Source organism: Oncorhynchus kisutch, linkage group LG24 (genome assembly GCF_002021735.2).
Source record: "Oncorhynchus kisutch isolate 150728-3 linkage group LG24, Okis_V2, whole genome shotgun sequence".
NCBI classification, from domain to species: Eukaryota; Metazoa; Chordata; class Actinopteri; order Salmoniformes; family Salmonidae; genus Oncorhynchus; species Oncorhynchus kisutch.
This window is the reverse complement of record NC_034197.2, coordinates 35938984-35958983: the sequence shown is the minus strand read 5'-3', so window position 1 is coordinate 35958983 and position 20000 is coordinate 35938984. Positions and strand designations below refer to the sequence as shown.

The 20000-nt window shown below is 49.2% G+C and overlaps 1 protein-coding gene across 10 annotated transcripts in view; it reads left to right on the top strand.

Moving 5' to 3' along the window:
- LOC109882959 (extracellular sulfatase Sulf-2-like) overlaps positions 1–20000 on the top strand; it is a 286145-nt gene that overhangs the window by 156174 nt on the left and 109971 nt on the right. The window contains exon 1 of one of the 10 annotated variants that reach the window (XM_031803858.1): positions 17815–18115. The exons of the other annotated variants lie outside the window; for them this stretch is intronic. The gene's annotated coding sequence lies outside the window, so the exon portion shown is untranslated. Of the gene's footprint in view, positions 1–17814; positions 18116–20000 lie in introns of those variants that run through there. 10 annotated transcript variants of the gene reach the window in all.

Below are 20000 nucleotides of genomic sequence, written 5' to 3'. Positions count from 1 at the left end.
TGGATCCTTCCGCTCACCAGAGATGAGTTTTATTAGAATATTGTTACATGCAGTGAGATTTCCTTTCCAGAAACATTCACCCCCAGAGTAAAGATAATTAACATGGATCAACAGGCTGATGCATTTCAAAAGTATTCAGACTCCTTGATTTTTTTTCCAAATGTTGTTATTTTACAGCCTTATTCTAAAATTGATTAAAATAATGTGTTTCCTCGTCAATATAAACACAATACCCCATAATGACATCACAATACCCCATAATGACATCACAATACCCCATAATGACATCACAATACCCCATAATGACAAAATGAAAACAGTTTTTTTAAACATTTTAGTAAATGTAAATATTTTTCTCAATAATCGAAATGCCTTATTTACATAAGTATTCAGACCCTTTGCTATGAGACTTGAAATTGAGCTCAGGTGCATCCTGTTTCCATTGATCAAAAACCAAGCAAAAACCAAACCATGAGGTCGAAGGAATTGTCAGTTGTCCGTAGAATACAGAGACAGGATTGTGTCGAGGCACAGATCTGGTGAAGGGTACCAAAAACATTTCTGCAGCATTGAAGGTCCCCAAGAAAAACATTGGCCTCCATCATTCTTAAATGGAAGATGTTTGGAACCACCAAGACTCTTCCTAGAGCTGGCCGCACGGCCAAACTGAGCAATCTGGGGAGAAGGACTTGGTCAGGGATGGTCACTCTGACAGAGCTCCAGAGTTCCTCTGTGGAGATGGGAGAACCTTCCAGAAGGATAACCATCTCTGTAGCACTCCACCAATTGGGCCTTTATGGTAGAATGGCCATATGGAAGTCACTGGACATTCTACCAGGCACATGACAGCCCGCTTGGAGTTTGCCAAAAGGCACCTCAAGGACTCAGACCACAAGGAGCAAGATTCTCTGGTCTGATGAAACCAAGATTGAACTCTTTGGCCTGAATGCCTACAGGATTATTTCCTGCTGTGATAGCCTTGTCCATTTAACATAGAACACCTGTAAGGGTCTCATCAGCTGTCCTCTGTGTGTCTGTTAGTCGGTGTCTCTGTTAGTCGGTTGTCTCGGTTAGTCGGTGTGTCTGTTAGTCGGTGAGTCTGTTAGTCTGTTGGTCTGTTAGTCGTGTGGTCTGTTCGTCTGTGTGTCTGTTAGTCTGTCAGTCTGTGTGTCTGTTAGTGTGTGTGTCTGTTGGTCTGTCAGTCTTTGTGTCTGTTAGTCGGTGAGTCTGTGTGTCTGTTAGTCGGTGAGTCGGTGTGTCTGTTAGTCGGTGAGTCTGTGTGTCTGTTAGTCGGTGAGTCTGTTAGTCGGTGAGTCTGTTAGTCTGTGTGTTTGTTAGTTGGTGTGTCTGTGTGTTTGTTAGTTGGTGTGTCTGTGTGTCTGTGTGTCTGTTAGTCGGTGTGTCTGTGTGTCTGTTAGCTGGTGAGTCTGTGTCTGTTAGTCGGTGAGTCTGTTAGTCTGTGTGTCTGTTAGTCTGTGTGTATGTTAGTCTGTGTGTCTGTTAGTCTGTGTGTCTGTTAGTCAGTGTGTCTGTTAGTCGGTTGTGTCTGTGTGTTGGTTAGTCGGTGTGTCTGTGTGTTGGGTAGTCGGTGTGTCTGTGTGTCTGTTAGCTGGTGAGTCTGTGTGTCTGTTAGTCGGTGAGTCTGTTAGTCTGTGTGTCTGTTAGTCTGTGTGTATGTTAGTCTGTGTGTCTGTTAGTCTGTGTGTCTGTTAGTCTGTGTGTCTGTTAGTCGGTGTGTCTGTTAGTCGGTGTGTCTGTGTGTTGGTTAGTCGGGGTGTGTCTGTGTGTTGGGTAGTCGGTGTGTCTGTGTGTTGGGTAGTCGGTGTGTCTGTGTGTCTGTTAGTCGGTGTGTCTGTGTGTCTGTTAGTCGGTGTGTCTGTGTTGGTTAGTCGGTGTGTCTGTTAGTCGGTGTGTCTGTGTGTTGGGTAGTCGGTGTGTCTGTGTGTCAGTTAGTCGGTGTGTCTGTGTGTTGGTTAGTCGATGTGTCTGTGTGTTGGGTGTCGGTGTGTCTGTGTGTCTGTTAGTCGGTGTGTCTGTGTGTTGGGTAGTCGGTGTGTCTGTGTGTCTGTTAGTCGGTGTGTCTATGTGTCTGTTAGTCAGTGTGTCTGTGTGTTGGGTAGTCCGGTGTGTCTGTGTGTCGGATGAAGACCCTATTTACCTAAATAACAAAAACCCTCTCAGCAGTTTCCATTCTGTTCTTTGTGGATTCTGTTAGTGGAGCAACAGATGATAATATGTGTTTGTGTTGGGGCAGCAGTCAGGTGTAGAGGACAAGCTGTAGAGGACAGCCTGTAGAGGACAGCTGTAGCGGACAGCTGTAGAGCACAAGTGTATAGGACAGGTGTGGAGGACAGGTTGTAGAAGTACAGGTGTGGAGGACAGTTGTAGAGTACAGGTGTGGAGTAGAGGTTATGGAGTACAGGTGTGGAGGACAGTTGTAGAGTACAGGTGTGGAGGACAGTTGTAGAGTACAGGTGTGGAGGACAGTTGTAGAGTACAGGTGTGGAGGACAGTTGTAGAGTACAGGTGTGGAGTAGAGGTATGGAGTACAGGTGTGGAGGACAGTTGTAGAGTACAGGTGTGGAGGACAGTTGTAGAGTACAGGTGTGGAGGACAGTTGTAGAGTACAGGTGTGGAGGACAGCTGTAGAGGACAGGTGTAGAGGACAGGTGTAGAGGACAGCTGTAGAGGACAGCTGTAGAGGACAGGTGTAGAGGACAGCTGTAGAGGACAGCTGTAGAGGACAGGTGTAGAGGACAGCTGTAGAGGACAGCTGTAGAGGACAGCTGTAGCGGACAGCTGTAGAGCACAAGTGTATAGGACAGGTGTGGAGGACAGTTGTAGAGTACAGGTGTGGAGGACAGTTGTAGAGTACAGGTGTGGAGTAGAGGTATGGCAGTACAGGTGTGCGAGGACAGTTGTAGAGTACAGGTGTGGAGGACAGTTGTAGAGTACAGGTGTGGAGGACAGTTGTAGAGTACAGGTGTGTGGAGGACAGTTGTAGAGTACAGGTGGGAAGTAGAGGTATGGAGTACAGGTGTGGAGGACGTTTGTAGAGTACAGGTGTGGAGGACAGTTGTAGAGTACAGGTGTGGAGGACAGTTGTAGAGTACAGGTGTGGAGGACAGCTGTAGAGGACAGGTGTTAAGAGGACAGGTGTAGAGGACAGCTGTAGAGGACAGCTGTAGAGGACAGGTGTAAGAGGACAGCTGTAGAGGACAGCTGTAGAGGACAGGTGTAGAGGACAGCTGTAGAGGACAGCTGTAGAGGACAGCTGTAGAGGACAGCTGTAGAGCACAAGTGTATAGGACCAGGTGTGGAGGACAGTTGTAGAGTACAGTGTGGAGGACAGTTGTAGAGTACAGGTGTGGGAGTTGTAGAGTACAGGTGTGGAGGACAGTTGTAGAGTACAGGTGTGGAGGACAGTTGTAGAGTACAGGTGTGGAGGACAGTTGTAGAGTACAGGTGTGGAGGACAGTTGTAGAGTACAGGTGTGGAGTAGAGGTATGGAGTACAGGTGTGGAGGGACAGTTGTAGAGTACAGGTGTGGAGGACAGTTGTAGAGTACAGGTGTGGAGGACAGTTGTAGAGTACAGGTGTGGAGGACAGTTGTAGAGTACAGGTGTGGAGTAGAGGTATGGAGTACAGGTGTGGAGGACAGTTGTAGAGTACAGGTGTGGAGGACAGTTGTAGAGTACGGGTGTGGAGGACAGTTGTAGAGTACAGGTGTAGAGGACAGTTGTAGAGTACAGGTGTGGAGGACAGTTGTAGAGTACAGGTGTGGAGAACAGTTGTAGAGTACAGGTGTGTAGAACAGTTGTAGAGTACAGGTAGAGGAGTTGTAGAGTACAGGTGTGGAGGACAGTTGTAGAGTACAGGTGTGGAGGACAGTTGTAGAGTACAGGTGTGGAGGACAGGTGCAGAAGACAGCTGTAGAGCACAAGATTAGAGGAAAGGTGTAGAGGACAAGAACAGAGGACAGGTGTAGAGCACAGGTGTAGAGGACAGGTGTGGAATACAGGCATAGAGGCAGGCGACAGGGAGATGTAGAGGCACAGAGTCAGAGACAGCAGACAGATGTAGAGGCACAGAGTCAGAGACAGCAGACAGGTGTAGAGGCACAGAGTCAGGGACAGCAGACAGGTGTAGAGGCACAGAGTCAGAGACAGCAGACAGATGTAGAGGCACAAAGTCAGAGACAGCAGACAGGTGTAGAGGCACAGAGTCAGGGACAGCAGACAGGTGTAGAGGCACAGAGTCAGAGACAGTAGGCAGATGTAGAGGCACAGAGTCAGAGACAGCAGACAGGTGTAGAGGCACAGAGTCAGAGACAGCAGACAGATGTAGAGGCACAGAGTCAGAGACAGCAGACAGGTGTAGAGGCACAGAGTCAGAGACAGCAGACAGGTGTAGAGGCACAGAGTCAGAGACAGCAGACAGGTGTAGAGGCTCAGAGCCAGAGTCAGCAGACATATGTAGAGGCTCAGAGCCAGAGACAGCAGACAGGTGTAGAGGCACAGAGTCAGAGACAGCAGACAGGTGTAGAGGCACAGAGTCAGAGACAGCAGACAGATGTAGAGGCTCAGAGTCAGAGACAGCAGACAGGTGTAGAGGCACAGAGTCAGATACAGCAGACAGGTGTAGAGGCTCAGAGTCAGAGACAGCAGACAGGTGTAGAGGCTCAGAGCCAGAGACAGCAGACAGGTGTAGAGGCACAGAGTCAGAGATGGCATCACAATCAGTTAACACTGGAATGGTAGGAGAAGATGGAGGAGGATGTGGAGGACTGAGGAGGGGGAAGAGGAGGAGGACTGGGGAGGAAGAGGATGATGACAGGAGGAGGAGGACGTGGAGGAGGACTGAGGAGGAGGAGGATGACAATGACTGAGGAAGAGTAGGATGACTGAAGAGGAGGAGCAGGACTGAGGATGAAGAGGAGGAGAAGGGTGACGACTGAGGAGGAAGAGGTTCAGTAAAATACATTCTATCCTTCATCATATCGAAGGAACAGCTGCTGCCTACTGACCTTGGAGTTAGCTACTGAAGTTGCTGGTTGATGCTGTTTCCAGGAATCTCCTCAGTCAGAGGAGGAGAATCACTCATCCACCCAGTGCCTTTCTCATAACTCTGTGGGGCACGGAGGGCTAAGCGGAGGTATTTGGCAACTGCTGCTACAGAACTATGATGGAACAGGGAGCAGCTAGGCGGAGTGCGGCAAGGCCACTGACAGAATGCAGGAAGACAGAGAGCAGGAAGACAGAGAGCAGCAAGACAGAGAGCAGCAAGACAGAGAGCAGCAAGACAGAGCAGCAAGGCAGAGAGCAGCAAGACAGAGAGCAGCTGGGCAGAGAGCATCAAAACAGAGATTAGCAAGGCAGAGAGCAGCAAGGCAGAGAGCAGCTAGACAGAGAGCAGCTAGGCAGAGAGCAGCAAGGCAGAGAGCAGCAAGGCAGAGAGCAGCAAGACAGAGCAGCAAGGCAGAGAGCAGCAAGGCAGAGAGCAGCAAGGCAGAGAGCAGCAAGGCAGAGAGCAGCAAGGTAGAGAGCAGCAAGGCAGAGAGCAGCAAGGCAGAGAGCAGCAAGGTAGAGAGCAGCAAGGCAGAGAGCAGCAAGGCAGAGAGCAGCAAGGCAGAGAGCAGCAAGGTAGAGAGCAGCAAGACAGAGAGCAGCAAGGCAGAGAGCAGCAAGACAGAGAGCAGCAAGGCAGAGAGCAGCAAGGCAGAGAGCAGCAAGGCAGAGAGCAGCAAGGCAGAGAGCAGCAAGGCAAATCACTGACTAGTTATTTATTCCTGCTCCGAACAAAGGAGGGAAATAATTGTTTCTCCTGGACGAAAAAAAAGACATTAAATTGAGAAAGTGTTTCGTTTTTCTTTGAGTTATGTTATTTTCTGAGAAACGACGTGGAGAAAAGACTGCCAGAATAATCTGTCTTTCTCACCGCTTTTATAGTACCTCAGGTAATGTCCTTAAAGCAGTCATCAAAATAAAGAACGTGGCACACTCCAGAACGTGGCACACTCCATGTGTAATCTCCCAGCAATTTAATGGGTGGTGGGCAGTCATCCTCACAATTACACCTTTCATTAATGTGAAAATGTATTGCATGCACTGGCAAGTGCCCAGCGATTGTAGGATCCAGGCATCGGTCTCCTATTCACTCCCATGGAATAAATGTTTTATCTACTGCGCAAAGAAACCACGAGCGAGGGAGAAGGAGGGGAGAGTACAAAATGCTGGTAAATCTTGAAAACTTAGAGTTTATTAGCTATTAAGAGAAGGTATTCTGGCAGCACTAGACATATTTACAGGCTTGTTATTAGATAGTTGACTTCTGTGTTTTCTTTCTTCTGGAGAAATATTTTTGCAGAATTCAAAGATTTCCTGAATCCATAATTAGGGTGACATGGTGGCCTCAGTAAGCTGATTTTTGCGTTTAGCGATAGCTAATGTAGGATCTTAATTTGATCACTCTTTTGTTGGTAAGAATTTTGATGTGCTGCAGGAAATGCAGATGATTTTTTTTAATGTACATACATTCACTGAAAACCTGCACTAACACATGGTTATATATTAACAGTATTGCACTTTTCATGTAGCTAACCACCAATTAAGCAACATCATGGACTCAATGTTCAAATCCTGTTGCTACATTAATATTTTGTTATGGCGATTATGATCTTACATCTGTAGCTAAGATTACGGCGGGTGGAGCAAAGTTCCCTGTCTGTGGTCGCTGTAGCTGGACGGGTGGAGCAATGTTCCCTGTCTGTGGTCGCTGTAGCTGTACGGGTGGAGCAATGTTCCCTGTCTGTGGTCGCTGTAGCTGGACGGGTGGAGCAATGTTCCCTGTCTGTGGTCGCTGTAGCTGGACGGGTGGAGCAATGTTCCCTGTCTGTGGTCGCTGTAGCTGGACGGGTGGAGCAATGTTCCCTGTCTGTGGTCGCTGTAGCTGGACGGGTGGAGCAATGTTCCCTGTCTGTGGTCGCTGTAGCTGGACGGGTGGAGCAATGTTCCCTGTCTGTGGTCGCTGTAGCTGGACGGGTGGAGCAATGTTCCCTGTCTGTGGTCGCTGTAGCTGGACGGGTGGAGCAATGTTCCCTGTCTGTGGTCGCTGTAGCTGGACGGGTGGAGCAATGTTCCCTGTCTGTGGTCGCTGTAGCTGGACGGGTGGAGCAATGTTCCCTGTCTGTGGTCGCTGTAGCTGGACGGGTGGAGCAATGTTCCCTGTCTGTGGTCGCTGTAGCTGGACGGGTGGAGCAATGTTCCCTGTCTGTGGTCGCTGTAGCTGGACGGGTGGAGCAATGTTCCCTGTCTGTGGTCGCTGTAGCTGGACGGGTGGAGCAATGTTCCCTGTCTGTGGTCGCTGTAGCTGGACGGGTGGAGCAATGTTCCCTGTCTGTGGTCGCTGTAGCTGGACGGGTGGAGCAATGTTCCCTGTCTGTGGTCGCTGTAGCTGTACGGGTGGAGCAATGGTCCCTGTCTGTGGTCGCTGTAGCTGGACGGGTGGAGCAATGTTCCCTGTCTGTGGTCGCTGTAGCTGGACGGGTGGAGCAATGTTCCCTGTCTGTGGTCGCTGTAGCTGGACGGGTGGAGCAATGTTCCCTGTCTGTGGTCGCTGTAGCTGGACGGGTGGAGCAATGTTCCCTGTCTGTGGTCGCTGTAGCTGGACGGGTGGAGCAATGTTCCCTGTCTGTGGTCTCTGTAGCTGAACGGGTGGAGCAATGTTCCCTGTCTGTGGTCGCTGTAGCTGGATGGGTGGAGCAATGTTCCCTGTCTGTGGTCGCTGTAGCTGGACGGGTGGAGCAATGTTCCCTGTCTGTGGTCGCTGTAGCTGGACGGATGGAGCAATGTTCCCTGTCTGTGGTCGCTGTAGCTGTACGGGTGGAGCAATGTTCCCTGTCTGTGGTCGCTGTAGCTGGACGGGTGGAGCAATGTTCCCTGTCTGTGGTCGCTGTAGCTGGACGGGTGGAGCAATGTTCCCTGTCTGTGGTCGCTGTAGCTGGACGGGTGGAGCAATGTTCCCTGTCTGTGGTCGCTGTAGCTGGACGGGTGGAGCAATGTTCCCTGTCTGTGGTCGCTGTAGCTGGACGGGTGGAGCAATGTTCCCTGTCTGTGGTCGCTGTAGCTGGACGGGTGGAGCAATGTTCCCTGTCTGTGGTCGCTGTAGCTGGACGGGTGGAGCAATGTTCCCTGTCTGTGGTCGCTGTAGCTGGACGGGTGGAGCAATGTTCCCTGTCTGTGGTCGCTGTAGCTGGACGGGTGGAGCAATGTTCCCTGTCTGTGGTCGCTGTAGCTGGACGGGTGGAGCAATGTTCCCTGTCTGTGGTCGCTGTAGCTGTACGGGTGGAGCAATGGTCCCTGTCTGTGGTCGCTGTAGCTGGACGGGTGGAGCAATGTTCCCTGTCTGTGGTCGCTGTAGCTGGACGGGTGGAGCAATGTTCCCTGTCTGTGGTCGCTGTAGCTGGACGGGTGGAGCAATGTTCCCTGTCTGTGGTCTCTGTAGCTGAACGGGTGGAGCAATGTTCCCTGTCTGTGGTCGCTGTAGCTGGACGGGTGGAGCAATGTTCCCTGTCTGTGGTCGCTGTAGCTGGACAGGTGGAGCAATGTTCCCTGTCTGTGGTCGCTGTAGCTGGACGGATGGAGCAATGTTCCCTGTCTGTGGTCGCTGTAGCTGTACGGGTGGAGCAATGTTCCCTGTCTGTGGTCACTGTAGCTGGACGGGTGGAGCAATGTTCCCTGTCTGTGGTCGCTGTAGCTGGACGGGTGGAGCAATGTTCCCTGTCTGTGGTCACTGTAGCTGGACGGGTGGAGCAATGTTCCCTGTCTGTGGTCGCTGTAGCTGGATGGGTGGAGCAATGTTCCCTGTCTGTGGTCGCTGTAGCTGTACGGGTGGAGCAATGTTCGCTGTCTGTGGTCGCTGTAGCTGGACGGGTGGAGCAATGTTCCCTGTCTGTGGTCGCTGTAGCTGGACGGGTGGAGCAATGTTCCCTGTCTGTGGTCGCTGTAGCTGGACGGGTGGAGCAATGTTCCCTGTCTGTGGTCGCTGTAGCTGTACGGGTGGAGCAATGTTCCCTGTCTGTGGTCACTGTAGCTGGACGGGTGGAGCAATGTTCCCTGTCTGTGGTCGCTGTAGCTGTACGGGTGGAGCAATGTTCCCTGTCTGTGGTCACTGTAGCTGGACGGGTGGAGCAATGTTCCCTGTCTGTGGTCGCTGTAGCTGGACGGGTGGAGCAATGTTCCCTGTCTGTGGTCGCTGTAGCTGGACGGGTGGAGCAATGTTCGCTGTCTGTGGTCACTGTAGGTGGACGGGTGGAGCAATGTTCCCTGTCTGTGGTCACTGTAGCTGGACGGGTGGAGCAATGTTCCCTGTCTGTGGTCGCTGTAGCTGGATGGGTGGAGCAATGTTCCCTGTCTGTGGTCGCTTTAGCTGGATGGGTGGAGCAATGTTCCCTGTCTGTGGTCGCTGTAGCTGGACGGGCTTGTTGCTCAATATCTGCCGTTCCAAATCATTCATAGAGAGCTCTTAATCCTCAACAGGCACTCGACTCGCACCATATCCTCGCTGTGTTCACACTGTGAGGCGAGGCAACAAACTGGCTCCCACACATTTTAGTGGCACCTCGAATACGCCCGAAGAAGAAGAAGATGATAATGAATAATTATGAGTTAAAGTGCGCTGCTGGACATGGGGTCACAAAGGCCTTGACCTATGAACTAAACCAACTCTACTTCACTGGATTCTGGGTCTGGGAACTGTCTTTAATCTCTAGTCTAGAAACCCAATCATATGGAATCGAGACTGAACAATAGACAAAGAAACATTAACGTGGCGGAAAGATGCTTATCGCTAACAAACTAGTCCCCGGTGACATCAGCAAGGCCTTATCCTCCTGTCTCCGACTAGATGCTAAATTATTGATGAATAACAATATTTTGAAGGTCGTTGAAAAGCAATTAGTTTGAGTTTGTCTTTATAACGTCTTTCACTACACCATCAATTACATGAATACAACCCAGGACAACTCATCAACTGATACAGATGCCATGCGGAGATTTACACACTACGACCCAGATGTCATTCATCACCAGCCATGCAATTACACTGTGGCAGACAGCGCTGACACTAACAGAGGTAGATTAACGGTCACCACCATCACCGCTGTGGATCATTCATGTAAATACATGTGAAAGGCATGTCTGTCACAGTCACACCAGGCTATCAGTATGTCGAACCCTGTATCATATTCCCCAGGAGGTCGTCTTCCTTTTACTACCAATTAGCCTGAACTATGTGTAGCAGGAGCTGCTCCAGGGTGATGTGGTGTCTGCAGTATAACCAGCTGTGGTGAGAGGTTGGTGGGGCGGGGAGACAAGGGCTGATTAAAAGAGAGAATGACCTATGACCTATAACAAGGGCCTATGTCCACGTAAGTGTCCTCTGTCATGTGGTTTGATAGTCCAATAGACGAGTGTGATAAATCATCAATATCCTGTACAAGACTGATCTCTGCGCTTTTAACGGACCTCTGAGACTATCACAGTGCAGGTGCATTTATACGGAGACTTGATTACACACAGGTGGATTGTATTTATCATCATTAGTCATTTAGGTCAAATTTGGATCATTCAGAGATCCTCACTGAACTTCTGGAGAGAGTTTGCTGCACTGAAAGTAAAGGGGCTGAATAATTTTGCACGCCCAATTTTTCAGTTTTTGATTTGTTAAAAAAGTTTGAAATATCCAATAAATGTTGTTCCACTTCATGATTGTGTCCCACTTGTTGTTGATTCTTCACAAAAAATACAGTTTTATATCTTTATGTTTGAAGCCTGAAATGTGGCAAAAGGTTGCAAAGTTCAAGGGGGCCGAATACTTTCGCAAGGCACTGTATGCCATTTATCAGGAGCTTTTATCCAAATCAATTCAGTCATGCATCATTTCTTTGAAGAGACGGTCACGGGAATAAAACTCACTATCCTGGCATTGCATTTGCCATGTTCTACTGTCTAAGCTACAGAGGACCACATTGTGTGTGTGTGTGTGTGTGTGTGTGTGTGTGCGTGCGCGTGTGTGTGTGTGTGTTTGTGTGTGTGCGCGCGTGTGTGTGCGCGCGTATGTGTGTGTGTGTGTGTTAGTCATCTCTAGCATGCTGAGATACCCAGGAGAGAGACACGTGAATGCAATGTCAACAGGGTCTCTGTCCCAGTAATATAACCCCTGGCCTCTGTCCCAGTAATATAACCCCTTGTCTCTGTCCCAGTAATATAACCCCTGGCCTCTGTCCCAGTAATATAACCCCTGGTCTCTGTCCCAGTAATACAACCCCTGGTCTCTGTCCCAGTAATATAACCCCTGGTCTCTGTCCCAGTAATATAACCCCTGGTCTCTGTCCCAGTAATATAACCCCTGGCCTCTGTCCCAGTAATATAACCCCTTGTCTCTGTCCCAGTAATATAACCCCTGGCCTCTGTCCCAGTAATATAACCCCTGGTCTCTGTCCCAGTAATATAACCCCTGGTCTCTGTCCCAGTAATATAACCCCTGGTCTCTGTCCCAGTAATATAACCCCTGGTCAATGTCCCAGTAATATAACCCCTGGTCAATGTCCCAGTAATATAACCCCTGGTCTCTGTCCCAGTAATATAACCCCTGGTCTCTGTCCCAGTAATATAACCCCTGGTCTCTGTCCCAGCAATATGACCCCAGGTCTCTGTCCCAGTAATATAACCCCTGGTCAATGTCCCAGTAATATAAACCATGGTCTCTGTCACAGCAACCCCTGGTCTCTGTCCCAGTAATATAACCCCTGGTCTCTGTCCCAGTAATATAACCCCTGGTCTCTGTCCCAGTAATATAACCCCTGGTCTCTGTCTTAGTAATATAACCCCTGGTCTCTGTCCCAGTAATATAACCCCTGGTCTCTGTCCCAGTAATATAACCCCTGGTCTCTGGTCTCTGTCCCAGTAATATAACCCCTGGTCTCTGTCCCAGTAATATAACCCCTGGCCTCTGTCACAGTAATATAACCCCTGGTCTCTGATCTCTGTCCCAGTAATATAACCCCTGGTCTCTGTCCCAGTAATATAACCCCTGGTCTCTGTCCCAGTAATATAACCCCTGGCTTCGGGGGCAGTAGCAGTAATATAACCCCTGGCCTCGGGGGCAGTAATATAACCCCTGGTCTCAGGGGCAGTAGCAGTAATATAACCTCTGGCCTCGGGGGCAGTGGCAGTAATATAACCCCTGGTCTCAGGGGCAGTAGCAGTAATATAACCCTTGGCCTCGGGGGCAGTAATATAACCCCTGGCCTCGGGGGCAGTAATATAACCCCTGGCCTCTGGGGCAGTAGCAGTAATATAACCCCTGGCCTCGGGGCAGTAGCAGTAATATAACCCCTGGTCTCAGGGGCAGTAGCAGTAATATAACCCCTGGCCTCGGGGGCAGTAGCAGTAATATAACCCCTGGCCTCGGGGGCAGTAATATAACCCCTGGTCTCAGGGGCAGTAGCAGTAATATAACCCCTGGCCTCGGGGGCAGTAGCAGTAATATAACCCCTGGCCTCGGGGGCAGTAATATAACCCCTGGTCTCAGGGGCAGTAGCAGTAATATAACCCCTGGCCTCGGGGGCAGTAATATAACCCCTGGTCTTGGGGGCAGTAATATAACCCCTGGCCTCGGGGGCAGTAGCAGTAATATAACCCCTGGCCTCGGGGGCAGTAATATAACCCCTGGTCTCAGGGGCAGTAGCAGTAATATAACCCCTGGCCTCGGGGGCAGTAATATAACCCCTGGTCTCGGGGGCAGTAGCAGTAATATAACCCCTGGCCTCGGGGGCAGTAGCAGTAATATAACCCCTGGCCTCGGGGGCAGTAGCCGCAATATAACCACAGGAAATGCCTTGTTCTATTCCAGGGAAGATTATTTTGGAGAGGGAAAAAATTGCCATGGGTTCATTAAATCCCCACTTCTCAGCGTGGGACTACAGAGCCAGAGTTACACCGGAGGACCATCCATCATTCAAACACTCAATTACACCTGCATTCATCTTCAGCCAATAGCAACGGCCCGACCTCAGCCACACAATCACAGTTTACATGTTAATCTATCGGCATGGACGTCCAGGCCCATTTGTCTTCCTATTGATTGGACCAGCCGGGACTCCTGGAATCTACAGATTAACCCCATCTCTCTCTCTCTCTCTCTCTCTCTCTCTCTCTCTCTCTCTCTCTCTCTCTCTCTCTCTCTCTCTCTACTCCCCTTCTCTCTCTCTACTCCCCTTCTCTCTCTACTCCCCTTCTCCCTCTACTACCCTTCTCTCTCTACTACCCTTCTCTCTCTACTACCCTTCTCCCTCTACTCCCCTTCTCTCTCTACTACCCTTTTCTCTCTACTACCCTTCTCTCTCTACTCCCCTTCTCTCTCTACTCCCCTTATCTCTCTACTCCCATACTCTCTCTCTACTACCCTTCTCTCTCTCTACTCCCCTTCTCTCTCTCTACTCCCCTTCTCTCTCTACTACCCTTCTCTCTCTACTACCCTTTTCTCTCTACTACCCTTCTCTCTCTACTCCCCTTCTCTCTCTACTCCCCTTCTCTCTCTACTACCCTTCTCTCTCTACTACCCATTTCTCTCTACTACCCTTCTCTCTCTACTCCCCTTCTCTCTCTACTCCCCTTCTCTCTCTACTACCCTTCTCTCTCTACTACCCTTTTCTCTCTACTACCCTTTTCTCTCTTCTCCCCTTCTCTCTCTACTCCCCTTATCTCTGTATGGGTTTTCTGAAGTAGCCTACTTCAAGGGGACCTCTATAGTTCTCTCTCTCTCTCTCTCTCTCACACACACACACACACACACACACACACACACACACACACACACACACACACACACACACACACACACACTTAATTTACTGCTACACTTACTGGGTGTAAGTGTTAATGTATTGCGATAAGGAGAGCAAATGGACAAGGTTAATTAATAGATAGGGTACTCAATTTGACACAGTTCTTTTGTCTCTCTCTGGATCGTTGGGACAAAAAACAATGACAGGCCTCTTTCTACCTCAGCAGGGAAGCTCTCCACTCAGTGTCCGTCTCCCCTCTACACGTTGTGGTAAATTCTAGATGTCTGAAGTTCACTTGTTTGCCTCCTGTTTTTTGTATTGGATGCCTTTTCACCCCGTTAATTACCTGCGTTGTCACTATCTGTAAGGGATGAACCCATTTTCACTGTTCATTTGCATAGCAATAAGGCACCTCGAAGGGGGGGGCACACCGTGTTGTGTTGTGCCTTAGAACAGCCCTTAACCGTATATTAGACATATACCACACCTCCTCAAGCCTTATTGGTTAAATGTCTAACTGAATCCTTTAAAGACGTCAGAACAGCAGAACAGCTCAGAGGATGATTATATAAAAGGTGCTCGATGACATCACAGAATTAAATTAATTTTAGATTTGATCTGAAACACATACATCTCCTGTGTGCTCAGTAATGAGGAGGAGGACCCAGAGAGTAATGAAACGCATTACAGGAGGACCCAGAGAGTAATGAAACGCATTACAGGAGGACCCAGAGAGTAATGACATGCATTACAGGAGAGTAATGGAGAGAGAGAGAGAGAGAGAGCGGGATGGAGAGACAGAGAGAGAGAGAGAGAGAGAGAGAGGGGTGGAGAGAGAGGGGTGGAGAGAGAGGGATGGAGAGAGGGATGGAGAGAGGGATGGAGAGAGATGGAGAGAGATGGAGAGAGAGAGGGATGGAGAGAGGGAGAGGGATGGAGAGAGAGAGGGGGGGGGGATGGAGAGAGAGGGATGGAGAGAGAGAGATGGAGAGAGAGGGGGATGGAGAGAGAGAGAGAGAGATGAGAGAGAGAGAGAGAGGGATGGAGAGAGAGAGGGATGGAGAGAGGAATGGAGAGAGAGGGGGATGGAGAGGGATGGAGAGAGAGAGGGATGGCGAGAGAGAGGGATGGAGAGAGAGAGAGAGAGAGTCTAGCAAACTAGAATGCTATTTGGCCCTAAACAGAGAGTACACAGTGGCAGAATACCTGACCACTGTGACTGACGCAAACTTAAGGAAAGCTGTGACTATGTATAGACTCAGTGAGCATAGCCTTGCTAATGAGAAAGGCCGCCGTAGGCAGACCTGGCACTCTAGACAAGACAGGCTATGTGCTCACTGCCCACAAAATGAGGTGGAAACTGAGCTGCACTTCTTAACCTCCTGCTAAATGTATGACCATATTAGAGACACATATTTCCCTCAGATTACACAGACTCACAAATAATTGTATATCTACTGGGTGAATTACCACAGTGTGCCATCACAGCAGCAAGATCTGTGACCTGTTGCCACAAGAAAAGGGCCACCAGTGAAGAACAAACACCATTGTAAATACAACTCATATTTATGTTAATTTATTTTCCATTTTGTACTTTAACCATTTGCACATCGTTACAGCGCTGTATATAGACATAATATGACATTTGTAATGTCTTTATTCTTTAGGAATGTCTGTAATTGTAATGTTTACTGTTCATTTGTATAGTTTATTTCTCTTCTGTTTATTATCTACTTCACTTGCTTTGGCAAAATTAACATACAGTAGAAGTCAGAAGTTTACATACAGTTAGGTTGGAGTCATTAAAACTCCACAAATGTTTTGTTAACAAACTATAGTGTTGGCAAGTCGGTCGGGACATCTACTGTGTGCATAACACAAGTCATTTTTCCAACAATTGTTTACAGACAGATTATTTCACTTATAATTCACTGTATCACAATTCCAGTGGGTCAGAAGTTTACATACACTAAGTTGACTGTGCCTTTAAACAGCTTGGACAATTCCAGAAAATGATGTCATGGCTTTAGAAGCTTCTGATAGGCTAATTGACAATGTTTGAGTCAATTGGAGATGTACCTGTGGATATAGTTCAAGGCCTACCTTCAAACTCAGTGCCTCTTTACTTGACATCATGTGAAAATCAAAAGAAATCAGCCAAGACCTCAGAAAAACAAGTCTGGTTCATTCTTGGGAGCAATTTCCAAACCCCTGAAGGTTCCACGTTCATCTGCACAAACAATAGTATGCAAGTATAAACACCATGGGACCACACAGCCATCATACCGCTCAGGAAGGAGACGCATTCAGTCTCCTAGAGGTGAACGTACTTTGGTGTGAAAAGTGCAAATCAATCCCAGAACAACAGCAAAGGACCTTGTGAAGATGCTGGAGGAAACAGGTACAAAAGTATCTATATCCACAGTAAAACGAGTCCTATATCGACATAACCTGAAAGGCCGCTCAGCAAGGAAGAAGCCACTGCTCCAAAACCGCCATAAAAAAAGCCAGACTATGGTTTGCAACTGCACATGAGGACAAAGATCGTACTTTTTGTTGAAATGTCCTCTGTTCTAATGAAACAACAATAGAACTGTTTGGCCATAATGACCATCGTTATGTTTGGATAAAAAGGGGGAGACTTGCTAGCCGAGGAAACACCATCCCACGGGGGTGTCAGCATCATGTTGTGGAGGTGCTTTGCTGCAGGAGGGATTGGTGCACTTCACAAAATAGATGGCATCATGTGGAATGGAAATTGATATGGATATACTGAAGAAACATCTCAAGACATAAGTTAAAGCTTGGTCGCAAATGGGTCTTCCAAATGGACAATGACCCTAAGCATACTTCCAAAGTTGTGGCAAAATTGCTTAAGGACAAGAAAGTCAAGGTATTGGAGTCGCCATCACAAAGCCCTGACCTCAATCATATAGAAATTGTTTGGGAAGAACTGAAAAAGGATGTGCGAGCAAGGAGGCCTAGTAGTGCTCTCTGTAACAGACTCTGTATCCAGAGCCCACTGGAGAGAGGACAGCACAGGGAGAGGAGCAGGGAGAAGAGCAGAGAGAGGAGCACAGGGAGAGGAGCAGGGAGAAGAGCAGGGAGAAGAGCAGGGGGAGGAGCAGGGAGAGGAGCAGGGAGAGGAGCAGGGAGAGGAGCAGAGAGAGGAGCAGGGAGAAGAGCAGAGAGAGGAGCAGGGAGAAGAGCAGGGAGAGGAGCAGGGAGAGGAGCAGGGAGAAGAGCAGGGAGAGGAGCAGGGAGAAGAGCAGGGAGAGGAGCAGGGAGAAGAGCAGGGAGAAGAGCAGGGAGAGGAGCAGGGAGAAGAGCAGGGAGAAGAGCAGGGAGAGGAGCAGGGAGAGGAGCAGGGAGAGGAGCAGGGAGAAGAGCAGGGAGAGGAGCAGGAAGAGGAACAGGGAGTGGAGCAGGGAGAAGAGCAAGGAGAGGAGCAGGGAGAGGAGCAGGGAGAGGAGCAGAGAGAGGAGCAGGGAGAAGAGCAGGGAGAGGAGCAGGGAGAGGAGCAGGGAGAGGAGCAGGGAGAAGAGCAGGGAGAGGAGCAGGAAGAGGAACAGGGAGTGGAGCAGGGAGAAGAGCAAGGAGAGGAGCAGGGAGAAGAGCAGGGAGAAGAGCAGGGGGAAGAGCAGGGAGAGGAGCAGGGAGAGGAGCAGGGAGAGGAGCAGGGAGAAGAGCAGGGAGAGGAGCAGGCCTAAATTGAAAACAGCAGTCCCCAAGGTTAGAGCACATCAATCCTGCTATACTGGATGTCTGGGAAGAGAAGAAGGGGAAGTAAAGCGGAATGAACAGAGCTTTGGAGGAGAGCAAGTTGGGAAGAGGGAGGTGGGCAGCGCAGAAAGAAAGAACGAGAGAGCGAACAGAAAGAGGGGGAGAGGGAGTGCAGGGAGAGAGAGAGAGCACACAGAGAGAGAGAAAGGGAGAGAACACAGAGAGAGAGAGAGAGAGAGAGAGAGAGAGAGAGAGGGAGAGCGAGAGCACAGAGAGAGAGGGAGAGCACACAGAGAGAGAAGGGGAGAGCTCAGCAGAGCACGAAAACGAACGCAAGAGTAGAAAGGAGCTCCGATAGTGAGACGGGCCGGGAGAGAAAGCAGCAGAGAGAGATAACACAGCCGGCGACAGAGAGACAGTTCAGTAGTGCTGCCATCAGGAATTACAACACTGCCATGCAACCTTAGTGCGGGTGGATGATTTGGGGCTGTCGTTGGATGCCAGACCGTGCCGTGCAGTCCGAGACCTGGGTATCACTGCAATGAGGTAGGGCTGCGGAGGGAAAGGGAGCAGGGCTGTCTGGGTTAGTGGGTAGATGAAACACTGTCTGTAGGGACGTGTGACGGAAATATACACGTTCCTCTAGTTTCATTCATCCTACATGCAGGATATTTATAGGTTTTCAGTTGATACGAGAGTGAAGCTTTATTCTGCTTCATACAGTAGCTACTATTCTCCTGTGCGGTCAGAGGAACTGGACTCTGGGATCTTTTCCCATCAGCCACAGAGAGCAGTGGCCTGTCGGGACAGGGAGATGTCACCATGAAGGTTTTTAGTCGTTCTCGATATGAAGTCTAGCCTTGACATGACATGGTGGGTATTAAGCATGTCTGGCCACTGTGATTCCCGGCGGAATCTGCTACTGGTCGTCTGGGAGAACTACTTGTGGTGCTCAATATGGTATTATGTGGAGTATAAATCGAGACAGGTGAATTTAAAGCTTGTAACAGAAGTGCTCTGCCATAAGTTGTCAGACTGTCTTCAAAGGCTTCTGTTGTCCTGGTATATAAATATATATAATATGTATACTGTAGTGTCCCTAATATCAACAGAATGTAGTGTAATATCAGCAGAATGTAGTGGGGGTGGGGGGCTTAGAGTGTCATAGAGTGAGGGGATGTGGGTGTAGAGGTTTTTGTAGAGGTGTAGGTGTGTAGAGGTTATTGTAGAGGTGTAGGGGTATAGAAGTGTAGGGGTGTAGAGGTTTTTGTAGAGGTGTGGGGGTGTAGAGGTGTAGGAGTGTAGAGGTGTAGAGGTGAATGGTGTAGAGGTGTAGGAGTGTAGAGGTGTAGAGGTGAAGTTTGTAGAGATGTAGGGGTGTAGGAGTGTAGAGGTGTAGAGGTGAAGGGTGTAGAGGTGTAGGGGTGTAGAGGTTTTGTAGAGGTGTAGGGATGTAGAGGTTCTTGTAGAGATGTAGGGGTGTAGAGGTTCTTGTAGAGGTGTAGGGGTGTAGAGGTTTTTGTAGAGGTGTAGGAGTGTAGAGGTTCTTGTAGATGTGTAGGAGTATAGAAGTGTAGGGGTGTAGGGGTGTAGAGGTTTAGATGTGTAGGGGTGTAGAGGTGTAGGAGTGTAGAGGTTTAGATGTGTAGGGGTGTAGAGGTGTAGGAGTGTAGAGGTTTAGATGTGTAGGAGTGTAGAGGTTCTTGTAGGGGTGTAGAGGTTCTTGTAGAGATGTAGGGGTGTAGAGGTTCTTGTAGAGGTGTAGGGGTGTAGAGGTTTTTGTAGAGGTGTAGGAGTGTAGAGGTTCTTGTAGATGTGTAGGAGTATAGAAGTGTAGGGGTGTAGGGGTGTAGAGGTTTAGATGTGTAGGGGTGTAGAGGTGTAGGAGTGTAGAGGTTTAGATGTGTAGGGGTGTAGAGGTGTAGGAGTGTAGAGGTTTAGATGTGTAGGGGTGTAGAGGTGTAGAGTTGTAGTGGTGTAGGGGTGGAGATGTGTAGGGGTGGAGATGTGTAGGGGTGTAGGGGTGTAGGGGTGTAGATGTGTAGAAGTGTAGGGGTGTAGATGTGTAGGGGTGTAGGGGTGTAGAAGTGTAGGGGTGTAGAGGTATAGATGTGTAGAGGTGTAAGGGGTGTAGAGTTGTAGAGGTGTAGATGTGTAGGGGTGTAGATGTGTAGAAGTGTAGGGGTGTAGAGGTATAGATGTGTAGAGGTGTAACGGGTGTAGATGTGAAGGGGTGTAGATGTGTAGAGGTGTAGGGGTATAGAGGTGTAGGGGTGTAGAGGTGTAGGTGTGTAGAGGTATTTGTAAAGGTGTAGAAGTGTAGAGGTGTATGGGTTGAAGGGGTGTAGATGTGTAGGGGCGTAGGGATGTGATTAGGGGTGTAGTGGTGTGATTAGGGGTGTGATTAGGGATGTGGTTAGGGGTGTAGGGG